A 15,000-nucleotide genomic window follows, 5' to 3' on the forward strand; every position below is an offset into this window, starting at 1 on the left:
GTTCCATACGAAGAGGGTTCATGTTCTGAATAATAATAATAATAATAATAATAATAACCCTTTATATTGGCTTCACGTTTGGTTCAAATTTTACTCTCTTTTTTGTCTTTAATACCAGATTTAGTCTTCATTTAAGAATTTCATACTCATAAGGCCAAGAGAGGCTTGCAACCACTTAAAGGTGCTGTGTACAAGGGCCTAAGTTTGTCTAGCTTACAGTACTATTTAACATTTGGATAGATTTACGTTTTATCATTTAGGCCTACTCGTTAGCCTCTTCTCCAAATTTAATAACATGGGCATCGCTTTCTATGGAAGCTTGCTGGGTAGGTTTGCACAATATGCGCAGTTGCAAATAATAATAATAATAATAATAATAATAATAATAATAATAATAATAATAATAATAATAATAATAATAAGTAAACTAACCTTCCTCTTTCGTTTGCTTCAAAGATCTGCGAAGAGCTCTCAGTCCGTCTTATCTTTCCCTTTTGTTATTACGGGCATTTTCTGCTGTCGACAAGGGACATGACACGAGACACTCATCACTGCCAAAACAAATTTTCTACTAAATTTTCTTTCTCTCTGGTGCATACGATAACGTATTAGCATTCCTCGGTCAACCCCCGGCGAAGATGGAATTATATGAATTAGTTCCTTTAGAATTATTGCTTCTTTACTGATCCAAGCTGTGAATTATGTATACATAGTTATTTGACATTGGTGGGTCTCAACCACGGTGGAAAAGGACATGGAGGCAGCGACTTTATCGCAAAGGAAGAGAGAGAGAGAGAGAGAGAGAGAGAGAGAGAGAGAGAGAGAGAGAGAGACGTGGACAATCGGTGCATCATCAAGTTTCAGTTAATTTTTTTCCGGTAAACATTAACCGTCCACCCAGGCCCTCTTCGCTACCTGTTATCTGGACTTACGAATAACAGGAGAATATAAACTCCAACATATATGAAGAACACGAAGAAGAGGAAGAAGAAAAGACCATGAGAATAAGTATGTCTCCAATCGTGATTTGGAAACCGCTACTGACAAGTGAATGTGGAGGCGGGCCGTGCGATATGGACCACCTCCCCCCACCCCCAACACCGCAACCCCGACAACATGCAAATCGGTGGTAATCGAATTCAAAACCAAAGTCGGTCGTCGGAAGCGCCAAGTGGCACCCAGGTGGTGCTTAGGAAAGGCAAAGAGCGATCGAGGCGCCTTCAGATATGCATTTCACGACGCTGTCATTCGTGCAGGCAATTTGCTTCGCAGACGCAACGGTTTCGGACGAGAGAGAGAATAGCTGTTATTTGGAAAGGTTTGGAATTTTCTTCCGTTTATTCTGACGAAATGCAAAACAAAAACGTTGATAGAAATATCACTAAGTTACGTGACGAATTTATAAACCAAATGTTTTCATAAATTTCACTTGCAATGTAAAATTCCTACCTCGTTCTAGGCCTAGGTTACCAGATTCCTTTAACCTGACTTTTAAAAAGCTTCTTTATCATTATTTCCTGCAGTGACCTGGCTTGGGTAGCCATGTCCATCTTGGTAACTTCATGAAAAAAAAAAACATAGTGACTGGAAGACAGACAGAAAAGGCATACATTTAAACCGAGACAAAATTCTAGTAACGTTTAGACAGTTTCTGCTTCCCCAAGCAGTCTATTGTATCTAGGTCGTGAGTACTAAACTATTTCCATGTATGTAAATTCATATTTGATTTCACAAGCAAGAAAGTTAAATTTCTGAATTTCGTACATCTAGGATAAGTCTACAAAGAACAATGCTATCAACTGCAAATCACTTGAAGATTTTCTGACATTTTATTTACTTTTATGAATCCCTTGGTTTTCACACTATCAAATCATTTCATAACAACATCAACAACATTAATGATTCTGCTATATATCCTCTTAATACAATATCGTGGGTGTTATCAGATTTAATTCTTTTATTTTGACTTCATCAGCTGTCCATTTGAAGAATACATGTATAACAATCATTTGAATGAAATATGCAGTAATTATTCAAGTAAATGAGCATTCGAATAGCACAAAAGCTTAGGCCTTGATTCCTGTACATTTCAGTTTTTTAAACACAACAAAATCCATTAAAATGAAATCTAAAATCAAAGAAAATTACGGAGTCACTATCACCATTCATTACAGGATGTGATTCAGCAAAGACTTACTGGGGCTGAGGCGGACGCTTAAAATTATGCAGAGAAATGTCACCTTCGGAGTACCATAAGTCCTGCTTCATTCGAAGCTCTATAAAAGGCAAACGTAACGGTGGTTAATGTATGGGCTGATGATCCTATAGCATTGCACACAATAACTCCTTATCAACGTTACTATAATCATCAAAACCTGGGAGCCAGTTCGCAGTATTATATAGACTACGTTGCAGCCCATTCGACAATGGCCTCTCTTAGGACGCCTAGGCTATCCGACAAATGGGCGCTATTTTACGAGAGAATCCTTGGAGGAATGGAGATGCTGTCCACGTTTTAACTGCAGTGCAGAAACCATTGCATTTATTATATTTAAAAGTCAGGGCATTTACCTTGCTGTCTGCTAACCAGTGATGAATACCCCACGACACAAAACGCATCAAAACTTCAGGCACTGAACATGGGCAACTAATATGTACAGTTTGTTTATATTGGATTTGGGTCGGCTCTCCTCTTTCGGCAACTTCGGCTAGAGTGTCTCTGTTTATCTTGTGTACGGCGCTACTTTACACATTTTTGTGTGAAAAATTAACTTTATTACGTCCTATTTCGCAGTTTCTAAATAAGAACGTTAAATGAAGTACTGAAGAATCGACGTACATCGAAATGCGTCGTAATGAGCTTATCTGAAACGTATATTTTGCACTTGAATTTGTTCAAGGCGACTAGCACTTTTACCAGACATGGCGTGTCACGGCAAATAGTTTTAGGAACCTATTCCACTAGTAAAACCTTGTAAAACCACAGAGGTTTATAGGCATATCGGTATTTTGAGGCGGCATGGGCGACAGGTTTTAATTAGGAAGTGTCACCGTGGAAGGTAGGTAAACTGAATACTTCCATTGTGGTTTTAATCTCATCACTGGGTCGTGCAATCGTCGATACATGTAGACCTAATCTGCATTTGAGGGGAGGGGAAAGTCTTATTTAGAGCAGAATAATAAACACTACTATTCTACCATTGTTGTGCTTTGGAAAAGTTGAGTGTAGCAAGCAGCAGGCTACATCAAAATGTGCGATTTAACGAAGCGTATACAGAGTTGGGGAAGAGATGATATGCTACGCAACTTAGAGTTCTGAGATATTTTAGCCAAAAGTAAAGAAAGTTATATCATATTTTGTTTCTTTTCGCAGAAACAGTACAGTTCTAGTATGAAAGTCATCGAAAATATGTTTCATTACAAGCAAAATCTGAGTTGGGACAGGTTCTGTTCGAAAACTGCTAATAGGCCGATAGTAGTCTACGCACCATCGGTTGACAGAATTATTTCACCTTGTAATAAGACCAGTCGCTGTTATGGTAGAGTTCGGAAAAGAATTGCACCCAAAATATGTGATTTTACAACGGCAAACTGAGTTTGGGGGAAGAGGCAAGACGATATGTAACATCTGAACTCGGCTTCCAATTAGGCTAGCCCTAATCAATCTAATCAGTACGTCCTGACCGTAACTTAACCTAAGCATAATATTTTTCGATAAGTTAATTGGATCCGTGCGGTGGGATTATGAATGATGTCTTTTGCTTTACAGTGTTCCTATTTCTTAATTTATTTTGATATTTGTTTGCTTGCTTTTATGTAACCGTGACATGACCCGTATTATTTGATTCCTTTTGAATGCAGAAACACAGGTGGGCCATATTTTTGTAAATTATTGTTAAGTGGAAGAGACAATCAGGTAACCATTTCCAGTTTGTGAGATTACGATGTAGCCTATTCAACAATGGCCACTTCGGACGTCTGAGCTATCTGACAGACGATTGCAGGCTACTTACCGAGAGAGAACCTTTGAAGGGATGGGGATGCTGTCCACGTTTTGACTGCAGTGCAGAAACCATTCCATAATATTTAAAAGTCAGGCCATTTACCTAGCTGGCTGCTAACCAATGAAGAATATCTCAGTACACAAACGCATCAATAACGAGGCACCGAACATGGTCAACTAATATGGGTAATTTTTCGGAAGACTCCAGCCATCCATTTCGAAAGGCGCCAGCTAGCCATTTTTGCATGAAAACCCATTTTGAGTTTTTCATGCAAAAATGGCTAGAAAATGATAGGGCACTATAAGAACCTAAAAATACCAACCTATCGTAACCAAGGAGTGTGTACTGGTTACATTTATGCCGTATTAGCCATGGAGGGGGCTGGGGGCCAGGTATTGTCATACCTAATAAGTCGTAATTTGATTAATTATTTTCTCTGTTATTAAGCATTTGCGAAGGTTATGTATTGAGAAGAAATTTTTTGCTTTGGTGTGTTTTACCCAAGAAAAATATAAATTATAAAGTGGGAGGTGGCTGGAGTCTTCCGAAAAATAACCCCTTGTACAGCTTGTTTATCTTGCATTTGGGTCAGCTCACCTCTTTCGGCAACTTCTGCCAGTGTCTCTGTTGATCTTGTGTACGGCGGTACTTTTACACTTTTTTGTGCACAAAATTAACGGAATAACGTCCGATCTGCGGTTTATAAATGAAATCATTAAATGAAGTACTGAAGAATCGACACATATCGAAATGTGTTGTCAAGACCTTGACAGACACGTACATTTTGTCCTTAAATTTGCTCGTGGCGATCAGAATGACGAATGGCACTTTCACCAGATAAAGGCGTACCGCGGCAAATAGTTTTAGGAACCATTGGTCCTATGTCACTGGTAAATCCTTGTAAGCCGATTGAGGTTTATAGGCATATCGGTATTTTGAAGCCGGGTGGGATACATGCAATGGTTCACTTTCGGAAGTGCCAGACCAGTGGCATCGTGAAAGGTAAGCAAATTGAATACTCTACTTCCATCGTGGTTTTAATCCCATCACGGGGTCTTATAGTCGTCGATGCATTTAGTGGAGTGGAGAGTCTTATTTAAAGCAGAATTTAAAAAAAGCTAGTACTCTACCATTGTTGTGCTTTGTAAAAGTTGAGTTGTAACAAGCGGTACATCAAAATGTGCGATTTTATGAAGTGAATACAGAATATAGGCTACGCAACTTAGTGTTTTGAGATATTTTAGCCACCAATAAGGAAAATTATATCATATATTGTTTCATTTTGCAAACTCATTACTGTTATAGTATAAATGTCATCGAAAATATGTTTCATTACAAGCAAAATCAGAGTTGGGACAGCTTCCGTTCAAAAACCGATATTAGGCCGATGGTAGCCTACGCATCTTCGGTTGACAGAATTATTTCACCGTGTAGTAAGACCAATCGCTGTTATGGTAGATTTCGAACAAGATTTACATCCAAAATATGTGATTTTACTACGGGAAACTGAGTTGGGGGAAGAGGTAGGCGATATGTACCATCTGAACTCTTGGTTTCCAATTAGGCTAGCCCTAATCAATCTAATCAGTACGTCCCGACCGTAACCTAACCTAAGCATAATATTTTTCGATAAGTTAGTTGGATCCGTGCGGTGGATTTATGAATGATGTGTTTTGCTTTACAGTGTTCCTATTTATTAATTTTTTTTTTATGTTTGTTTGCTTGTTTTTGTGTAACCATGACACGCTCGGTATTTGATTATTTTTGAATGCACAAACACGGGGGGGAACTGGTGGTCATATTTTTGTAAATTATTTTTAAATGGAAGAGATAATCAGGGTACTCTCTTCCCGTTTGTGAGGAGGGGAGAAAGGATGACAAGGAAAGTTCATTACTTAGCCCATTACATAAGCATCATTGCTAAGATAACGGTGCTCTTCAGAAATCAGTTGTACTGAATATGAAAAAAAAAGTCATGTCAAATGCCAACGCATTTCTCATTTCATGAGGTATTTTTTGCCCCCGTTTCCACAATAAAACTTCGGTAATCAATACTTTCATAATTTTTGTATGTTAGAACGAAGCTGCAGTAAGCCATTGACTTGAGATCAGACGAAAATACAGTATTCACAAAATGTCAGTCTTTCATTATATTTTATGTGTGCATACATTCATACATACATACATACATATATATATATATATATATATATATATATATATATATGTGTGTGTGTGTGTGTATATATATAATTATATATATATATATATATATATATATATATATATATATATATATATATATATATATATATATATATATATATATATATATTATATTTATGTCTGTTTATGTATATAAATATACATTCATACATACACACATGCTCATACAAACACGTACCCAACTCTCTCTCTCTCTCTCTCTCTCTCTCTCTCTCTCTCTCTCTCTCTCTCTCTCTCTCTCTCTCTCTCTCTCTCTCTCTCCGTCTGTACCTGTCCTGCAATTCAGCCTAACGATATCGTTCCTCCCGAGAGACCACAATTCATTTGGTGGTCGGGAATGAATGGATTGCTCGCGGAGCTTCAGAGACCACGTTAGGACCCCTACGGACCCAAAAGGACCATTATGCGACCCCCTTGAATCTTACTCTTATGCTCATTGCTGAGGTCAGAAATACTACATTATTCGGTAGGCAGTTCGTAGCAAGATGGTGGTATTGGAAGATCGTTTCCAGGGACAAGATGGGTGGTGAGCAGTATTCCTCGAATTTGCTTTTATGATAAATCTGGGATTTGTGTCATATCTCTTTTGGTACAATATCTGAAGATGGAAATTTTATTAAGTACTTGTTTCAAGGTAACTAGTAGCTTCTTTGGAATTTGGCCTAATGATGAAATTAAGATTTGTTGTCATAACTTAGTTGCTACTGTGTTTGAGGGTAAGAAAAGAGAGGTATTGAGTAATTGTTGTTTCACTGGAAAATGAAGTGGGAAAATTGCAGTAAATACCGCAACGTTACAATTTCTTCGTTAGACAAGTAGTTATTTTTAGGTAAATAAAATTATAGGGATTCACAGATGAAAATGATTGAATTCATTACGAGTCTAAGAAGTATTGTTCGAGTGTGAGGAGTATTGTTTGTACAGTCTGCAAAATTAGAATAAAATGGCCAAAGATGTGTAATGAGGGTTTAAAGAATAAATACATACACTTGAAGATGAAACATACACACAATATATATGAGATGCTGTTTTTTCCAGTGAACAAAATGAATGTAGAAATGCAGCAGTATCACAATTCAGTCACAACCAACACGCAACATGCCTTTTCTCCATTTTTTTTTTACCTCCCTCCCATGTCTCTTCCCTTTTTCCCCCTCCCATCTCCTCGCTCTTCTCCCAACCCCCACCCTCCGCCTAGCAACCGCAACCCACTTGTCCAATTCCAGGGGCCTACGATGCAATAAGGGAACCGAAATGTAATCTGTAATAATACCCCAACGGGTGGAGATTTTGATCGGGTTTTGAATTTTATGATTCACTTATTTCCGCATGGTGGACGTATTTATTCGTTTTTTGTTTTTCCACCAAGAGAGAGAGAGAGAGAGAAAGATTCTTCATTTTCGGTTGGACAACAGCACTTTAAGTAAATTTCCATCCTATTGTTTCAAAAAGACGAAAAGGCATAAATAGGGACTGAAATTGCATCAAGCTATTGGAAATGACAAAAAAAAAAGTAATTGGTTGAAAGAATTCTGCAGCTTCGTGCTTTCCTAGTAATTCCTGCAATTGCCTTTTAATCCTCTTCTTTTGCATATAGACCGTTTCTTTCATCTTGCTCCTTCAGGATCACGGAGGGGGAATCCTGATCCAAGGTCATGAATCAAAAGAACTCTCCAGAATTTCTTTATTTTCAGGAGAGAGAGAGAGAGAGAGAGAGAGAGAGAGAGAGAGAGAGAGAGAGAGAGAGAGAGAGAGAGAGAGAGAGAGAGAGAGAGGGGAGGGGGCGGTCACGAAGTCCATATGCTGGATGCATTATTCACTTCTATATGGCTGGTGTGTTTTTATTTTTAAATTCTACTAAGCCTGTCCAATTGAGATCCTAGATGTGTAGCAAGTGTCCTTTGTTTTTCACTCATAAAATTGCTAACTAGGTCCAGTGTGTCTCTACTTTATTGAAAGAAGACATTGGAGGTAAAGAGAACTTTGTTTTCGTGGTTGCTCCATGTATAATAAACAAACTGTAAAGCGTTAACTTGAATAACCCATTCATAATTTCGTTACTCGTGTAAATGTAACACTATATTCGTCCTTGTTTGTAATGCTTCGTTTGATCAAATAGGAAAATACGTCTAATTCGGATTTGTTTTACAGTATTTCTTTTACGCAGAGGACTTTTATCCTGCAGAACAGGTAAAACGAAAGGCAAAAGGAATTTTCGGGGAAAGCAATTACTCATCTCCCTTTACAATTGTTTTCAGTGTCAAATCCTTTTGCTCAGAAACAAGGAAATTAGCAAAACGTTCCAGTTTTTTTTCCTTCGGGTTAAACGTTTCAGACGTATTTTGCATAATCTTTTGTTTTTATTCAAGGATGTTTCCGCTCTGGAAACTACATGCATCAGTAGTTAGTTTATCTTTGTAAAGCTTGTTTTAGATATTATATAGTAGTTAGTTTATCTTTGTAAAGCTTGTTTTAGATATTATTTCAGCAGATAGGCCTCATTAAGACCTTTTGCCCCTTGCACCAGACTGGTAAGGATAGTTGCAGGAGTCAGCAAAGTTAGCTCAACCTCTTTATCTAGGTTCGAACCGGCATGAGGGAAAAACTAGCATGGCGAAGTTACTGCCTTCAACAGTCAGGTTATGTTTTTGTTTTAGCATGTCTGTTTGTTTACTGGGATTTCGCGGCGGAGAGTTCCGTGTGGATTTTAACGTAAAATTGACCAAAGGTGGACATTGCGACAGACACCAGGTGATTAAATCTGGGGAGAGATGAAAACAAGATTTTTTGGGAAGAAGAACCCATTTTTAGGGGTGAATTGCTAATCCTTGGCGAACGTTTGCGGCCTTCGAATGTGTATAATCAATTAATGTGATCGTAATTCTTTTGAATGGGAATTTGTTGACAAACTACTATTTGACTGCTAATTTTGAAGGAGATTGGTACGGGTAACAATATCTCTGGGTTTAGTGAGCTGTCCATTATGTAGATACTGATTCCCGAAAGCTTAACGTGCATAGTTGCCTTAGTTTTTTTTATTGTATTTTGAATTGCTTGTATATATCTGTCATTCTGCTGGTTTAACAAAATTTTTTCGGGTAAAGTGTTTTCATCCCTCGTAATTCTGTTCCACATCAAATGGCATTATATCGAGTGGTAACTTACTTTGCAGTTTAATGACCTATCTGGGTTTGATTCATGCGAATATAAACCAAGACACTTGTGATATTCAAACACAATGTTTGAGTGTGACAAGCATCAGCAAACCGAGAAAACTTTACCGTCCTAGAGCCTTAAGCTCTAAAGTGCTAGATCACAGCTAATTACGAAGTCAGACGAGTCTAGAAAGCGGATGGAACATCGTCCGGGCTCTTTCGTTAATCCTTTGAGAATGGAAATAGGTGGTCCTGAAATGCTCTGATGAATCCTTTCCTCGCGTCTATTGAGCATCACGGGATTCTGAATCCCTATGAAAGAATGGAGAGTGTGAAGGAGGATAATCTTAAATGGGTAGATTTCGGAGAATAGGTGGAGATCTGTCTCCATTGATTTCCAATCTCTTGATTATTAACTATTCATGAGATTTACGAACCTGGTGATTGTGGTGGGGGGTGGGGAGGGATTCTGATAGCATTACCGTTTGTCAATTAGCGGAGGAAAGAAATAATAGATTAAATACTCACTAAATTAATCCATGATTGATTAGTGTAATATTTTAATGAGTTAGATTAAAGCCGTTGAACGAGCGATTGTTAAAAGGTGGGAGATGATGATTATGTATATAGAGACTCATTTCATTAGAAAACCTAAGAAACAAATAACCCGGGAACAAGCTGGAGTGGTAGCGCAAAGAACTGGCGGCCTTTCGTTGAGTTCAGGCTGCATTGGGAGTTATTTCGTTGAGTTCAAGAAGCTGCATTGGCGCTTATTTCGTCGAGTTCAAGCTGCATTGGCAGTTATTTCGTTGAGTTCAAGCTGCATTGGCAGTTATTTCGTTGAGTTCAAGCTGCATTAGCAGTTATTTCGTTGAGTTCAAGCTGCATTGGCAGTTATTTCGTTGAGTTCAAGCTGCATTGGCACTTATTTCGTTGAGTTCAAGCTGCATTGGCAGTTATTTCGTTGAGTTCAAGCTGCATTGGCGGTTATTTCGTTGAGTTCAAGCTGCATTGGCAGTTATTTCGTTGAGTTCAAGCTGCATTGGCACTTATTTCGTCGAGTTCAAGCTGCATTGGCAGTTATTTCGTTGAGTTCAAGCTTCATTGGCAGTTATTTCGTTGAATTCAAGCTGCATTGGCAGTTATTTCGTTGAGTTCAAGCTGCATTGGCAGTTGTTTCGTTGAGTTCAGGCTTCATTGGCAGTTATTGGAGTTCAAGCTGCATTGGCAGTTATTTAGTTGATTTCAAGCTGCGTTGGCAGTTATTTCGTTGAGTTCAAGCTTCATTGGTAGTTATTGGAGTTCAAGCTGCATTGGGAGTTATTTCGTTGAGTTCAAGCTGCATTGGCAGTTATTTCGTTGAGTTCAAGCTTCATTGGCAGTTATTGGAGTTCAAGCTGAATTGACAGTTATTAGAGTTCAAGCTGCATTGGGAGTTATTTCGTTGAGTTCAAGCAGCATTGGCAGTTATTTCGTTGAGTTCAAGTTTCATTGGCAGTTATTGGAGTTCAAGCTGCATTGGAGTTATTTCGTTGAGTTCAAGCTGCATTGGCAATTATTTCGTTGAGTTCAAGCTTCATTGGCAGTTATTGGAGTTCAAGCTGCATTAGGAGTTATTTCGTTGAGTTCAAGCTGCATTGGCACTTATTTCGTCGAGTTCAAGCTGCATTGGGAGTTATTCGTTGAGTTCAAGCTGCATTGGCAGTTATTTCGTTGAGTTCAAGCTTCATTGGCAGTTCTTGGAGTTCAAGCTGCATTGGCAGTTATTTCGTTGAGTTCAAGCTGCATTGGCAGTTATTTCGTTGAGTTCAAGCTTCATTGGCGGTTCTTGGAGTTCAAGCTGCATTGGCAGTTATTTCGTTGAGTTCAAGCAGCATTGGCAGTTATTTCGTTGGGTTTAAGGTGCATTGGCAGTTATTTCGTTGAGTTCAAGCTCTAGTGTCAGTTATTTCGTTGAAGAGCTCAAGCTGTATTGGCAGTTATTTCGTTGAGTTCAAGCTGCATTGGCAGTTATTCCGTGGAGTCCAAACTGCATTGGCAGATTTCCGTATAGCTACATCATTCCGTTCAGCTCAAGCTATACTGGCAGCATTTCCGTTGAGCTTAAGCTATATCGGTAGACTGCCAATTGAGCCCATGGTGAAAAAAAGAAGAGAAAAACCCTTTCCTCAGGTGGCTTTGCCCCCCCTTGGAGTTTAATGCAGTCAGGTGCACGTTAGTCATTACCAAATATACTCAGAGTATATCTGAAGGACCTTGGGTATTACTAACGGTGTTTGTAGCGTCACTTCAGATCCTAGCTACCGCCAGTTTTGGCCTTTACATTACCTCCATTTCGACTTCCTTTCTCCCAACTGGCTGTCCAACATCTCTAACTGATACTTTTCAGTGCAGCTGGTGGGTTTTCTCCCAGTTCCACCTTTAATCCTTTTACGTCATCTTCTTTATTTTGTGGATCTCGTTATCTTGCTGTCCCACCACTCCAACTCCCTCTTTTCACTGCCTTGAGAACTGAATGGCGGAGAGTACCCCAGTGCTTGGCTTGACGGCCTAAATTTCATAAAATCAAATAAATTCAGATGAGATCATGTGACCTAATTAACGCCACCTTTCATCCTATTCTCATATTTAATATGTGGAAATCACAAATCTTCGATTTACACAGTTTGTCGAATTTCTTTTCCTTAATTGCAGAGCTTTGGAGTTTTCATCTTGCTTCCATTCATTTTTCCTTATTCTTACAACATTTGCTTCTCTGCAATTGAAAAAATACGAACGAAGAGGAAAACGAGAGAGAGAGAGAGAGAGAGAGAGAGAGAGAGAGAGAGAGAGAGAGAAATTTGTTTTTGTCATAATACAATCCGATGCAATTGCAACTGTTTATCTCCTTAGCGATTATGCAAATGCAGCGTTTCCTCGCTATACAAAAATAGGATTTAGCAAACCTCAAGGCTTCTGGGAAAGTGACGCATTTAATCTCCTTATTTTTGGGAACTACACAGGAAGTCACTTATCCTTAATCGTATTTCTTATTACGAAGATTATCTGCGGAGGGTTCCTGCAGGAACATCTATGAAATATTTTTCCATTCTTTCGTGTTTTCCGTCCTCTTTGTGTTCTTGCCAATAGTAAGAATTTCATTTTAGATCTGTATTCTTTATGTTCGTGTAAGTAACATTTAGATGTTACTTCATTCAGGAACATGTCCCGCATATATTTCTGGTCTCTCATGTTCTTCATCTTCTTTTCTTTTCGTTATAAGATTTCACTTGACTTTCATTTTATCTTCATATTAATAGTTCTTCATTCTTTTCTTTTTCATCGGTGAGGATATTTTTTTCTTCGTCTGCTATGACTATTGTATTTTCAACTAATGACAAGGATAGAAACGAATTTAAGAGTCCCATAGTTGCTTAAAAATCAATGAAGGGGAAGCTAGTCTTGGAGCTATTATATATTGGATCAAAAGAAATTCTGCAGCCATAACTACTATATGCATTCTCATTAACCACGAACAAATTGACATGATAAAACATATGATACAAGTTGCCCTGGTAACCACCATGGTCATCAACAACATTAAAAGAAAATATCGATTATCTTCAAAATGTTAAATCGCTTGCAAGACATTAATTACAAATTACAGTCTTTTTGAATGATTGCCAAGAACATTAGAATTCGGGCCAGCGTTGTGTAGCTACAACTTTCCCCATTAAATTTACCAACGGACTGGGAGTTAGTTTAGCGTGATTGCTAATTAAGGAAGGTTGTTTGAACACAAGAGAGAGAGAGAGAGAGAGAGAGAGAGAGAGAGAGAGAGAGAGAGAGAGAGAGAGAGAGAGTGTCACTGTGGGAAACACTTTCGTATGCAGACCGGTCTTACCTGACATGTTTACATTTTAAACAGCTATTACTGAGAATTACATCATACCTTAGGAATCGGGTGTGAGCAGAGACATGGGTCACAACGAGGCCTGTCTGTGCATGTTTGTTTGCAGAGTCTTCATTTGGAGAATAACGCTTGTTCACTATCCCTACCAGCTGTATTATTTTTAAACCATACATTCCACTAAGATCTTAATTGGCTGGTCATAGGACGCCAGAGACACTTTATAATTATGTAATCTTCGGTTGGTTATGGGGAGTAAGCAGACATCACAGTGAGGATAGTATTCACTGACGTCACTGCTCGAGGATTCGTACAGCAAAGATGCTCTGTAGTGATGAATGTCCTTGTACAGGTCTAAAGTTGCTGACGCAGTCGTGCATTTGAAATGTTTTATCTGCCTGTTAGATTTCTTAAGCCTTTTTCAGATACTGATCGTTTCTTATTTAGGTGTTTCCACCTTTCTGAGGTGTTATAAGTTATATAAAGGCCTCCGAATCCTCTGTTACGCAAGAAATACAGAGAATAATTTGATTGAGGAAGCACCTAAGACTGTTTGAAGAGGGGAGTGCTTATTCAAGAAGTATTCTGAGGTACAGACTGAATCGTAAAGAATATCTTAATGCATCGTCTGTTTAAACGAAGAAATCATCAAAATTAAGTAAATTTGTGACACTTGGACTATTCCAGCTTTATTAGTTTACCTCCATATGGTCTTCATATTTTGCTTAATCAGTCTTATAATACCCAAAATTTATCATATTTAGGCCTACCATCAACAGAGTTGACCAATTTTGTATAAGCTGTAAAGAACGATTTTTTTTGTCAAATTTCTTTGTGCACAGATGTAACTTTTAGTCTATTGTGTTTAGCTTCCTAACTGAATATTCAACAGTTAATTAAGATCTTTCACATAGTTTTAGAACGACGATTTTTCTATATACGAACTGAGATGGGCTTTTGCATATCTGATTTAGACTACGATCTAACAGAAGTTTTGTATTTTTGCTTTTCTTTATCAAGTGATTTTATGTCCATAAATTTTTCATGTGTAGAGCAACATTGATTTTAGAGTTATTTTTAATAAAATAATGTGCAAAATACAGACAAAATAAGCGCCACCAAAATTACACATGCACACCCTATAATTCATTTACTTAGTGAGAATCAACTAGGAGCAATGAAATTTAACCATTCGCTTTCGTTGGTCATTAAAGTATTCGGCGAGTTAAGTTACAGTTTAGTTTTCTGTAAAAGAAAGGTATTGTGCCGGATTTGTTTGTCCGTCCGCCCTTTTTCTGTCCGCACGTTTGCTGCCCGCCAGCAGATCTTAAAAACTACTGAGGCCAGAGGCCTGCAAGTGGTTATGTTGATCATCCACCCTCCAATCATCAAACATATCAAATTGCAGCCCTCTAGCCTCACTAGTTTTTATTTTGTTTAAGGTTAAAGTTAGCCATAATCGTGCTTCTGGCAATGATATAGGATATGCCACCACCGGGCCGTGGTTAAAGATCTATGGGCCGCGGCTTATATAATATTATACCGAGACCACCGAAAGACTGATCTATTTTCGGTGGCCTTGATTATACGCTGTAGCGGCTGTGCAGAAAACTCGATTGCTCCGAAGAAACTTCGGCGCATTTTGTACTTGTTATGATATTGATACTGATGTCAAACGCACGATGCACACTAACTACAACCACTTCACATTTAACACCTGGTTACA

The 15,000-nt window shown here is 38.3% G+C and overlaps 2 long non-coding RNA genes across 2 annotated transcripts in view; one reads left to right on the forward strand and one right to left on the reverse strand.

Moving 5' to 3' along the window:
- LOC136847736 (uncharacterized) overlaps positions 1-2,713 on the reverse strand; it is a 48,202-nt gene extending 45,489 nt beyond the window's left edge. Inside the window, exon 1 of the long non-coding RNA XR_010855817.1 lies at positions 2,572-2,713. This is a non-coding gene — a long non-coding RNA (uncharacterized lncRNA). The remainder of the gene's footprint in view (positions 1-2,571) is intronic.
- A 1,908-nt stretch (positions 2,714-4,621) lies between these two features.
- LOC136847737 (uncharacterized) overlaps positions 4,622-15,000 on the forward strand; it is a 206,669-nt gene continuing 196,290 nt past the window's right edge. Inside the window, exon 1 of the long non-coding RNA XR_010855818.1 lies at positions 4,622-5,006. This is a non-coding gene — a long non-coding RNA (uncharacterized lncRNA). The remainder of the gene's footprint in view (positions 5,007-15,000) is intronic.

Source organism: Macrobrachium rosenbergii, chromosome 17 (genome assembly GCF_040412425.1).
Source record: "Macrobrachium rosenbergii isolate ZJJX-2024 chromosome 17, ASM4041242v1, whole genome shotgun sequence".
Taxonomy (NCBI): domain Eukaryota; kingdom Metazoa; phylum Arthropoda; class Malacostraca; order Decapoda; family Palaemonidae; genus Macrobrachium; species Macrobrachium rosenbergii.